Source organism: Calliopsis andreniformis, unplaced genomic scaffold (assembly GCF_051401765.1).
Source record: "Calliopsis andreniformis isolate RMS-2024a unplaced genomic scaffold, iyCalAndr_principal scaffold0004, whole genome shotgun sequence".
NCBI classification, from domain to species: Eukaryota; Metazoa; Arthropoda; class Insecta; order Hymenoptera; family Andrenidae; genus Calliopsis; species Calliopsis andreniformis.
The window spans coordinates 9,430,159-9,443,511 of NW_027480424.1; positions in this window are offsets into that span (position 1 = coordinate 9,430,159).

Here is a 13,353-nt window from a genome sequence, read left to right on the forward strand (position 1 = left end):
ACAGCATTTCCATCGTATAAAACGAATAATTGCAACCAGTATGAAAGTAATGGTCATTTCTACGTTCCAAGCACCCTAGGCGTCACTCTAGGGCGTTGCTCCACCACATCTAATAGCTACGGCCTTAGAAGTCAACGCCAGAGGCATAAAATACAATATAAATACAACAGCGTTTCCATCGTATAAAACGAATAATTGCAACCAGTATGAAACTTATGGTCATTTCTACGTTCCGGGCAAGCTAGGCTTCACCCTAGGCTGTTGTTCCATCAGATCGAATAGTTAGGGCCTAAGAAGTGAACGCCAGAAGCATAAAATGCAATAAAAATACAACAGTTTTTCCATCGTATAACAAGATTAATTGCAACCAATTTGAAAGTGATTGCCAATTCTACGTTCCGGGCAACCTAGGCTTCACTCTAGGGCGTTGCTCCACCAGATGGAATAGTTAGAGCCTTAGAAGTCAACGCAAGAAGCATAAAATACAATATAAATACAACAGTTTTTCCATCGTATAAAACGAATAATTGCAACCAGTATGAAGCTGATGGTCATTTCTACTTTCCGAGCAACCTAGGCTTCACTCTAGGGCGTTGCTCCACCAGATCGAATGGTTAGTGCCTTAGAAGTCAACGCCAGAAGCATAAAATACAATATAAATACAACAGTTTTTCCATCGTATAAAACGAATAATTGCAACCAGTAAGAAACTTATGGTCATTTCTACTTTCCGAACAACCTAGGGTTCACCCTAGGGCGTTGCTCCAACAGATTGAATAGTTAGGGCCTTAGAAGTAAACGCCAGAAGCATAAAATGCGATATAAATACAACAGCTTTTCCATCGTATAAAAGGAATAATTGCAAACAGTGTGAAAGTAATGGTCATTTCTACGTTCCGGGCAAGCTAGGCTTCACCCTAGGCTGTTGTTCCACCAGATCGAATAGTTAGGGCCTAAGAAGTGAACGCCAGAAGCATAAAATGCAATAAAAATACAGCAGTTTTTCCATCGTATAACAAGATTAATTGCAACCAGTTTGAAAGTGATGGCCAATTCTACGTTCCGGGCAACCTAGGCTTCACACTAGGGCGTTGCTCCACCAGGTCGAATAGTTAGTGTCTTAGAAGTCAACGCCAGAAGCATAAAATACAATATAAATACAACAGTTCTTCCATCGTATAAAACGAATAATTGCAACCAGTATGAAACTGATGGTCATTTCTACTTTCCGAGCAACCTAGGCTTCACTCTAGGGCGTTGCTCCACCAGATCGAATAGTTAGTGCCTTAGAAGTCAACGCCAGAAGCATAAAATACAATATAAATACAACAGTTTTTCCATCGTATAAAACGAATAATTGCAACCTGTATGAAACTGATGGTCATTTCTACTTTCCGAGCAACCTAGGCTTCACCCTAGGGCGTTGCTCCAACAGATTGAATAGTTAGGGCCTTAGAAGTCAACGCCCGAGCCATAAAATGCAAAAAAAATACAACAGTTTTTCCATCGTATAAAACGAATAATTGCAACCAGTTTGACAGTGATGGCCAATTCTACCTTCCGGGCAACCTAGGCTTCACTCTAGGGCGTTGCTCCACCAGATCGAATAGTTAGTGCCTTAGAAGTCAACGCCAGAAGCATAAAATACAATATAAATACAACAGTTTTTCCATCGTATAAAACGAATAATTGCAACCAGTATGAAACTTATGGTCATTTCTACTTTCCGAGCAACCTAGGCTTCACCCTAGGGCGTTGCTCCAACAGATTGAATAGTTAGGGCCTTAGGAGTCAACGCCCGAACCATAAAATGCAAAAAAAATACAACAGTGTTTCCATCATAAAACAGGAATAATTGCAACCAGTTTGAAAGTGATGGCCAATTCTACGTTCCGGGAAACTTAGGTTTCACTCCAGGGCATTGCTCCACCAGACCGAATAGTTAGTGCCTTAGAAGTCAACGCCAGAAGCATAAAATACGATATAAATACAACAGCTTTTCCATCGTATAAAACGAATAATTGCAACCAGTGTGAAAGTTATGGTCATTTCTACATTGCGAGCAACCTAGGATCCACTCTAGGGCGTTGCTCCACCAGATCGAATAGTTAGGTCCTCAGAAGCAAACGCCAGAAGCATAAAATACGATATAAATACAACAGCGTTTGCATCGTATAAAGCGAGTAATTGTAACCAGTTTGAAAGTGATGGCCAATTCTACGTTCCGGGCAACCTAGGCTTCACTCTAAGGCGTTGCTCCACTAGATCGAACAGCTAGGGTCTTAGAAGTCAACGCCAGAAGCATAAAATGCAATATAAATACAACAGTTTTTCCATCGTATAAAACGAATAATTGCAACCAGTATGATACTTATGGTCATTTCTACTTTCCGAGCAACCTAGGCTTCACCCTAGGGCGTTGCTCCAACAGATTGAATAGTTAGGGCCTTAGAAGTCAACGCCCGAACCATAAAATGCAAAAAAAACACAACAGTGTTTCCATCATATAACAGGAATAATTGCAACCAGTTTGGAAGTGATGGCCAATTCTACGTTCCGGGCAACCTAGGCTTCGCTCTAGGGCGTTGCTCCACCAGATCGAATAGATAGTGCCTTAGAAGTCAACGCCAGAAGCATAAAATACAATATAAATACAACAGTTTTTCCATCGTATAAAACGAATAATTGCAACCAGTATGAAACTTATGGTCATTTCTACTTTCCGAGCAACCTAGGCTTCACCCTAGGGCGTTGCTCCAACAGATTGAATAGTTAGGGACTTAGAAGTCAACGCCCGAACCATAAAATGCAAAAAAAATACAACAGTGTTTCCATCATATAACAGGAATAATTGCAACCAGTTTGAAAGTGATGGCCAATTCTACGTTCCGGGCAAGCTAGGGTTCACTCTAAGGTGTTGCTCCACTAGATCGAACAGCTAGGGCCTTAGAAGTCAACGCCAGAAGCATAAAATGCAATATAAATACAACAGTTTTTCCGTCGTATAAAACGAATAATTGCAACCAGTATGAAACTTATGGTCATTTCTACTTTCCGAGCAACCTAGGCTTCACCCTAGGGCGTTGCTCCAACAGATTGAATAGTTAGGGCCTTAGAAGTCAACGCCCGAACCATAAAATGCAAAAAAAATACAACAGTGTTTCCATCATATAACAGGAATAATTGCAACCAGTTTGAAAGTGATGGCCAATTCTACGTTCCGGGCAACTTAGGTTTCACTCCAGGGCATTGCTCCACCAGACCGAATAGTTAGTGCCTTAGAAGTCAACGCCAGAAGCATAAAATACGATATAAATACAACAGCTTTTCCATCGTATAAAACGAATAATTGCAACCAGTGTGAAAGTTATGGTCATTTCTACATTCCAAGCAACCTAGGATCCACTCTAGGGCGTTGCTCCACCAGATCGAATAGTTAGGTCCTTAGAAGCAAACGCCAGAAGCATAAAATACGATATAAATACAACAGCGTTTGCATCGTATAAAGCGAATAATTGTAACCAGTTTGAAAGTGATGGCCAATTCTACGTTCCGGGTAACCTAGGCTTCACTCTAAGGCGTTGCTCCACTAGATCGAACAGCTAGGGCCTTAGAAGTCAACGCCAGAAGCATAAAATGCAATATAAATACAATAGTTTTTCCATCGTATAAAACGAATAATTGCAATCAGTATGATACTTATGCTCATTTCTACTTTCCGAGCAACCTAGGCTTCACCCTAGGGCGTTGCTCCAACAGATTGAATAGTTAGGGCCTTAGAAGTCAACGCCCGAACCATAAAATGCAAAAAAAATACAACAGTGTTTCCATCATATATCAGGAATAATTGCAACCAGTTTGAAAGTGATGCCCAATTCTACGTTCCGGGCAACCAAGGTTTCACTCCAGCGCGTTGCTCCACCAGACCGAATAGTTAGGTCCTAAGAAGTCAACGCCAGAAGCATAAAATACGATATAAATACAACAGCATTTCCATCGTATAGAACGAATAATTGCAACCAGTATTATAGTAATGGTCATTTCTACATTCCGGGCAAGCTAGGCTTCACCCTAGGCTGTTGTTCCATCAGATCGAATAGTTAGGGCCTAAGAACTGAACGCCAGAAGCATAAAATGCAATAAAAATACAACAGTTTTTCCATCGTATAACAAGATTAATTGCAACCAGTTTGAGAGTGATGGCCAATTCTACGTTCCGGGCAACCTAGGCTTCACTCTAGGGCGTTGCTCCACTAGATCGAACAGCTAGGGCCTTAGAAGTCAACGCCAGAAGCATAAAATACAATATAAATACAACAGTTTTTCCATCGTATAAAACGAATAATTGCAACCAGTATGATACTTATGGTCATTTCTACTTTCCGAGCAACCTAGGCTCCACCCTAGGGCGTTGCTCCAACAGATTGAATACTTAGGGCCTTAGAAGTCAACGCCCGAAGCATAAAATGCAATAAAAATACAACAGTGTTTCCATAATATAACAGGAATAATTGCAACCAGTTTGAAAGTGATGGCCAATTCTACGTCCCGGGCAACCTAGGCTTCCCTCTAGGGCGTGGCTCCACCAGATCGAATAGTTAGTGCCTTAGAAGTCAACGCCAGAAGCATAAAATACAATATAAATACAACAGCTTTTCCATCGTATAAAACGAATAATTGCAACCAGTGTGAAGGTTATGGTCATTTCTACATTCCGAGCCACCTAGGATCCACTCTAGGGCGTTGCTCCACCAGATCGAATAGTTAGGTCCTTAGAAGTAAACGCCAGAAGCACAAAATACGATATAAATACAACAGCGTTTGCATCGTATAAAACGAATAATTGTAACCAGTTTGAAAGTGATGGCCAATTCTACGTTCCGGGCAACCTAGGCTTCACTCTAAGGCGTTGCTCCACTAGATCGAACAGCTAGGGCCTTAGAAGTCAACGCCAGAAGCATAAAATACAATATAAATACAACAGTATTTCCATCGTATAAAACGAATAATTGCAACCAGTATGATACTTATGGTCATTTCTACTTTCCGAGCAACCTAGGCTTCACCCTAGGGCGTTGCTCCAACAGATTGAATAGTTAGGGCCTTAGAAGTCAACGCCCGAACCATAAAATGCAAAAAAAATACAACAGTGTTTCCATCATATATCAGGAATAATTGCAACCAGTTTGAGAGTGATGGCCAATTCTACGTTCCGGGCAACCTAGGTTTCACTCCAGCGCGTTACTGCACCAGACCGAATAGATAGTGCCTTAGAAGTCAACGCCAGAAGCATAAAATACGATATAAATACAACAGCATTTCCATCGTATAAAACGAATAATTGCAACCAGTATGAAAGTAATGGTCATTTCTACGTTCCAAGCACCCTAGGCGTCACTCTACGGCGTTGCTCCACCACATCTAATAGCTACGGCCTTAGAAGTCAACGCCAGAGGCATAAAATACAATATAAATACAACAGCGTTTCCATCGTATAAAACGAATAATTGCAACCAGTATGAAACTTATGGTCATTTCTACGTTCCGGGCAAGCTAGGCTTCACCCTAGGCTGTTGTTCCATCAGATCGAATAGTTAGGGCCTAAGAAGTGAACGCCAGAAGCATAAAATGCAATAAAAATACAACAGTTTTTCCATCGTATAACAAGATTAATTGCAACCAATTTGAAAGTGATTGCCAATTCTACGTTCCGGGCAACCTAGGCTTCACTCTAGGGCGTTGCTCCACCAGATCGAATAGTTAGAGCCTTAGAAGTCAACGCAAGAAGCATAAAATACAATATAAATACAACAGTTTTTCCATCGTATAAAACGAATAATTGCAACCAGTATGAAGCTGATGGTCATTTCTACTTTCCGAGCAACCTAGGCTTCACTCTAGGGCGTTGCTCCACCAGATCGAATGGTTAGTGCCTTAGAAGTCAACGCCAGAAGCATAAAATACAATATAAATACAACAGTTTTTCCATCGTATAAAACGAATAATTGCAACCAGTAAGAAACTTATGGTCATTTCTACTTTCCGAACAACCTAGGGTTCACCCTAGGGCGTTGCTCCAACAGATTGAATAGTTAGGGCCTTAGAAGTAAACGCCAGGAGCATAAAATGCGATATAAATACAACAGCTTTTCCATCGTATAAAAGGAATAATTGCAAACAGTGTGAAAGTAATGGTCATTTCTACGTTCCGGGCAAGCTAGGCTTCACCCTAGGCTGTTGTTCCACCAGATCGAATAGTTAGGGCCTAAGAAGTGAACGCCAGAAGCATAAAATGCAATAAAAATACAGCAGTTTTTCCATCGTATAACAAGATTAATTGCAACCAGTTTGAAAGTGATGGCCAATTCTACGTTCCGGGCAACCTAGGCTTCACACTAGGGCGTTGCTCCACCAGGTCGAATAGTTAGTGTCTTAGAAGTCAACGCCAGAAGCATAAAATACAATATAAATACAACAGTTCTTCCATCGTATAAAACGAATAATTGCAACCAGTATGAAACTGATGGTCATTTCTACTTTCCGAGCAACCTAGGCTTCACTCTAGGGCGTTGCTCCACCAGATCGAATAGTTAGTGCCTTAGAAGTCAACGCCAGAAGCATAAAATACAATATAAATACAACAGTTTTTCCATCGTATAAAACGAATAATTGCAACCTGTATGAAACTGATGGTCATTTCTACTTTCCGAGCAACCTAGGCTTCACCCTAGGGCGTTGCTCCAACAGATTGAATAGTTAGGGCCTTAGAAGTCAACGCCCGAACCATAAAATGCAAAAAAAATACAACAGTTTTTCCATCGTATAAAACGAATAATTGCAACCAGTTTGACAGTGATGGCCAATTCTACCTTCCGGGCAACCTAGGCTTCACTCTAGGGCGTTGCTCCACCAGATCGAATAGTTAGTGCCTTAGAAGTCAACGCCAGAAGCATAAAATACAATATAAATACAACAGTTTTTCCATCGTATAAAACGAATAATTGCAACCAGTATGAAACTTATGGTCATTTCTACTTTCCGAGCAACCTAGGCTTCACCCTAGGGCGTTGCTCCAACAGATTGAATAGTTAGGGCCTTAGAAGTCAACGCCCGAACCATAAAATGCAAAAAAAACACAACAGTGTTTCCATCATATAACAGGAATAATTGCAACCAGTTTGGAAGTGATGGCCAATTCTACGTTCCGGGCAACCTAGGCTTCGCTCTAGGGCGTTGCTCCACCAGATCGAATAGATAGTGCCTTAGAAGTCAACGCCAGAAGCATAAAATACAATATAAATACAACAGTTTTTCCATCGTATAAAACGAATAATTGCAACCAGTATGTAACTTATGGTCATTTCTACTTTCCGAGCAACCTAGGCTTCACCCTAGGGCGTTGCTCCAACAGATTGAATAGTTAGGGACTTAGAAGTCAACGCCCGAACCATAAAATGCAAAAAAAATACAACAGTGTTTCCATCATATAACAGGAATAATTGCAACCAGTTTGAAAGTGATGGCCAATTCTACGTTCCGGGCAAGCTAGGCTTCACTCTGAGGTGTTGCTCCACTAGATCGAACAGCTAGGGCCTTAGAAGTCAACGCCAGAAGCATAAAATGCAATATAAATACAACAGTTTTTCCATCGTATAAAACGAATAATTGCAACCAGTATGATACTTATGGTCATTTCTACTTTCCGAGCAACCTAGGCTTCACCCTAGGGCGTTGCTCCAACAGATTGAATAGTTAGGGCCTTAGAAGTCAACGCCCGAACCATAAAATGCAAAAAAAACACAACAGTGTTTCCATCATATAACAGGAATAATTGCAACCAGTTTGGAACTGGTGGCCAATTCTACGTTCCGGGCAACCTAGGCTTTGCTCTAGGGCGTTGCTCCACCAGATCGAATAGATAGTGCCTTAGAAGTCAACGCCAGAAGCATAAAATACAATATAAATACAACAGTTTTTCCATCGTATAAAACGAATAATTGCAACCAGTATGAAACTTATGGTCATTTCTACTTTCCGAGCAACCTAGGCTTCACCCTAGGGCGTTGCTCCAACAGATTGAATAGTTAGGGCCTTAGAAGTCAACGCCCGAACCATAAAATGCAAAAAAAATACAACAGTGTTTCCATCATATATCAGGAATAATTGCAACCAGTTTGAAAGTGATGGCCAATTCTACGTTCCGGGCAACCAAGGTTTCACTCCAGCGCGTTGCTCCACCAGACCGAATAGTTACGTCCTAAGAAGTCAACGCCAGAAGCATAAAATACGATATAAATACAACAGCATTTCCATCGTATAGAACGAATAATTGCAACCAGTATGATAGTAATGGTCATTTCTACATTCCGGGCAAGCTAGGCTTCACCCTAGGCTGTTGTTCCATCAGATCGAATAGTTAGGGCCTAAGAAGTGAACGCCAGAAGCATAAAATGCAATAAAAATACAACAGTTTTTCCATCGTATAACAAGATTAATTGCAACCAGTTTGAGAGTGATGGCCAATTCTACGTTCCGGGCAACCTACGCTTCACTCTAGGGCGTTGCTCCACCAGATCGAATAGTTAGTGCCTTAGAAGTCAACGCCAGAAGCATAAAATACAATAGAAATACAACAGTTTTTCCATCGTATAAAACGAATAATTGCAACCAGTATGAAACTTATGGTCATTTCTACTTTCCGAGCAACCTAGGCTTCACCCTAGGGCGTTGCTCCAACAGATTGAATAGTTAGGGCCTTAGAAGTCAACGCCCGAACCATAAAATGCAAAAAAAATACAACAGTGTTTCCATCATATAACAGGAATAATTGCAACCAGTTTGAAAGTGATGGCCAATTCTACGTTCCGGGCAACTTAGGTTTCACTCCAGGGCATTGCTCCACCAGACCGAATAGTTAGTGCCTTAGAAGTCAACGCCAGAAGCATAAAATACGATATAAATACAACAGCTTTTCCATCGTATAAAACGAATAATTGCAACCAGTGTGAAAGTTATGGTCATTTCTACATTCCAAGCAACCTAGGATCCACTCTAGGGCGTTGCTCCACCAGATCGAATAGTTAGGTCCTTAGAAGCAAACGCCAGAAGCATAAAATACGATATAAATACAACAGCGTTTGCATCGTATAAAGCGAATAATTGTAACCAGTTTGAAAGTGATGGCCAATTCTACGTTCCGGGTAACCTAGGCTTCACTCTAAGGCGTTGCTCCACTAGATCGAACAGCTAGGACCTTAGAAGTCAACGCCAGAAGCATAAAATACAATATAAATACAACAGTTTTTCCATCGTATAAAACGAATAATTGCAACCAGTATGATACTTATGGTCATTTCTACTTTCCGAGCAACCTAGGCTTCACCCTAGGGCGTTGCTCCAACAGATTGAATAGTTAGGGCCTTAGAAGTCAACGCCCGAACCATAAAATGCAGAAAAAATACAACACTGTTTCCATCATATATCAGGAATAATTGCAACCAGTTTGAAAGTGATGGCCAATTCTACGTTCCGGGCAACCAAGGTTTCACTCCAGCGCGTTGCTCCACCAGACCGAATAGTTAGGTCCTAAGAAGTCAACGCCAGAAGCATAAAATACGATATAAATACAACAGCATTTCCATCGTATAGAACGAATAATTGCAACCAGTATTATAGTAATGGTCATTTCTACATTCCGGGCAAGCTAGGCTTCACCCTAGGCTGTTGTTCCATCAGATCGAATAGTTAGGGCCTAAGAACTGAACGCCAGAAGCATAAAATGCAATAAAAATACAACAGTTTTTCTATCGTATAACAAGATTAATTGCAACCAGTTTGAGAGTGATGGCCAATTCTACGTTCCGGGCAACCTAGGCTTCACTCTAGGGCGTTGCTCCACCAGATCGAATAGTTAGTGCCTTAGAAGTCAACGCCAGAAGCATAAAATACAATATAAATACAACAGCTTTTCCATCGTATAAAAGGATTAATTGCAACCAGCTTGAACGTGATGGTCAGTTCTACGTTCCGGGCAACCCAGGTTTCACTCCAGGGCGTTGCTCCACCAGATCGAATAGTTACGGCCTAAGAAGTCATCGCCAGAAGCATAAAATACGATAAAGATGCAACAGTTTTTCCATCGTATCAAACGAATAATTGCAATCAGTGTGAAAGATATAGTCATTTCTACTTTCCGAGCAACCTAGGCTTCACCCTAGGGCGTTGCTCCAACAGATTGAATAGTTAGGGCCTTAGAAGTAAACGCCAGAAGCATAAAATGCGATATAAATACAACAGCTCTTCCATCGTATAAACGGAATAATTGCAAACAGTGTGAAAGTGATGGTGATTTCTACGTTCCGGGCAAGCTAGGCTTCACCCTAGGCTGTTGTTCCACCAGATCGAATAGTTAGGGCCTAAGAAGTGAATGCCAGAAGCATAAAATGCAATAAAAATACAACAGTTTTTCCATCGTATAACAAGATTAATTGCAACCAGTTTGAAAGTGATGGCCAATTCTACGTTCCGGGCAACCTAGGCTTCACTCTAGGGCGTTGCTCCACCAGATCGAATAGTTAGGTCCATAGAAGTAAACGCCAGAAGCATAAAATACGATATAAATACAACAGCTTTTCCATCGTATAAAAGGATTAATTGCAACCAGTTTGTACGTGATGGTCATTTCTCCTTTCCGGGCAACGTAGGCTTCACTCTAGGGCGTTGCTCCACTAGATCGAACAGCTAGGGCCTTAGAAGTCAACGCCAGAAGCATAAAATACAATATAAATACAACAGTTTTTCCATCGTATAAAAGGATTAATTGCAACCAGTTTGAACGCGACGGCCATTTCTCCTTTCCGGGCAACGTAGGCTTCACTCTAGGGCGTTGCTCCACTAGATCGAACAGCTAGGGCCTTAGAAGTCAACGCCAGAAGCATAAAATACAATATAAATACAACAGTTTTTCCATCGTATAAAACGAATAATTGCAACCAGTATGATACTTATGGTCATTTCTACTTTCCGAGCAACCTAGGCTTCACCCCAGGGCGTTGCTCCAACAGATTGAATAGTTAGGGCCTTAGAAGTCAACGCCCGAAGCATAAAATACAATATAAATTCAACAGCTTTTCCATCGTATAAAACGAATAATTGCAACCAGTGTGAAAGTTATGGTCATTTCCACATTCCGAGGAACCTAGGCTTCACTCTAGGGCGTTGCTCAACCAGATCGAATAGTTAGGTCCTTAGAAGTAAACGTCAGAAGCATAAAATACGATATAAATACAACAGCGTTTGCATCGTATAAAACGAATAATTGTAACCAGTTTGAAAGTGATGGCCAATTCTACGTTCCGGGCAACCTAGGATTCACTCTAAGGCGTTGCTCCACTAGATCGAACAGCTAGGGCCTTAGAAGTCAACGCCAGAGGCATAAAATACAATATAAATACAACAGCGTTTCCATCGTATAAAACGAATAATTGCAACCAGTGTGAAAGTTATGGTCATTTCCACATTCCGAGGAACCTAGGCTTCACTCTAGGGCGTTGCTCCACCAGATCGAATAGTTAGGGCCTAAGAAGTGAACGCCAGAAGCATAAAATGCAATAAAAATACAACAGTTTTTCCATCGTATAACAAGATTAATTGCAACCAGTTTGAAAGTGATGGCCAATTCTACGTTCCGGGCAACCTAGGCTTCACACTAGGGCGTTGCTCCACCAGGTCGAATAGTTAGTGCCTTAGAAGTCGACGCCAGAAGCATAAAATACAATATAAATACAACAGTTCTTCCATCGTATAAAACGAATAATTGCAACCAGTATGAAACTGATGGTCATTTCTACTTTCCGAGCAACCTAGGCTTCACTCTAGGGCGTTGCTCCACCAGATCGAATAGCTAGTGCCTTAGAAGTCAACGACAGAAGCATAAAATACAATATAAATACAACAGTTTTTCCATCGTATAAAACGAATAATTGCAACCAGTAAGAAACTTATGGTCATTTCTACTTTCCGAGCAACCTAGGCTTCACCCTAGGGCGTTGCTCCAACAGATTGAATAGTTAGGGCCTTAGAAGTAAACGCCAGAAGCATAAAATGCGATATAAATACAACAGCTCTTCCATCGTATAAAAGGAATAATTGCAAACAGTGTGAAAGTAATGGTGATTTCTACGTTCCGGGCAAGCTAGGCTTCACCCTAGGCTGTTGTTCCACCAGATCGAATAGTTAGGGCCTAAGAAGTGAATGCCAGAAGCATAAAATGCAATAAAAATACAACAGTTTTTCCATCGTATAACAAGATTAATTGCAACCAGTTTGAAAGTGATGGCCAATTCTACGTTCCGGGCAACCTAGGCTTCACTCTAGGGCGTTGCTCCACCAGATCGAATAGTTAGGTCCATAGAAGTGAACGCCAGAAGCATAAAATGCAATAAAAATACAACAGTTTTTCCATCGTATAACAAGATTAATTGCAACCAGTTTGAAAGTGATGGTCATTTCTACTTTCCGAGCAACCTAGGCTTCACTCTAGGGCGTTGCTCCACCAGGTCGAATAGTTAGTGCCTTAGAAGTCAACGCCAGAAGCATAAAATACAATATAAATACAACAGTTCTTCTATCGTATAAAACGAATAATTGCAACCAGTATGAAACTGATGGTCATTTCTACTTTCCGAGCAACCTAGGCTTCACTCTAAGGTGTTGCTCCACTAGATCGAACAGCTAGGGCCTTAGAAGTCAACGCCAGAAGCATAAAATGCAATATAAATACAACAGTTTTTCCATCGTATAAAACGAATAATTGCAACCAGTATGATACTTATGGTCATTTCTACTTTCCGAGCAACCTAGGCTTCACCCTAGGGCGTTGCTCCAACAGATTGAATAGTTAGGGCCTTAGAAGTCAACGCCCGAACCATAAAATGCAAAAAAAACACAACAGTGTTTCCATCATATAACAGGAATAATTGCAACCAGTTTGGAAGTGATGGCCAATTCTACGTTCCGGGCAACCTAGGCTTCGTTCTAGGGCGTTGCTCCACCAGATCGAATAGATAGTGCCTTAGAAGTCAACGCCAGAAGCATAAAATACAATATAAATACAACAGTTTTTCCATCGTATAAAACGAATAATTGCAACCAGTATGAAACTTATGGTCATTCTACTTTCCGAGCAACCTAGGCTTCACTCTAGGGCGTTGCTCCACCAGATCGAATAGTTAGTGCCTTAGAAGTCAACGCCAGAAGCATAAAATACAATATAAATACAACAGTTTTTCCATCGTATAAAACGAATAATTGCAACCAGTATGAAACTGATGGTCATTTCTACTTTCCGAGCAA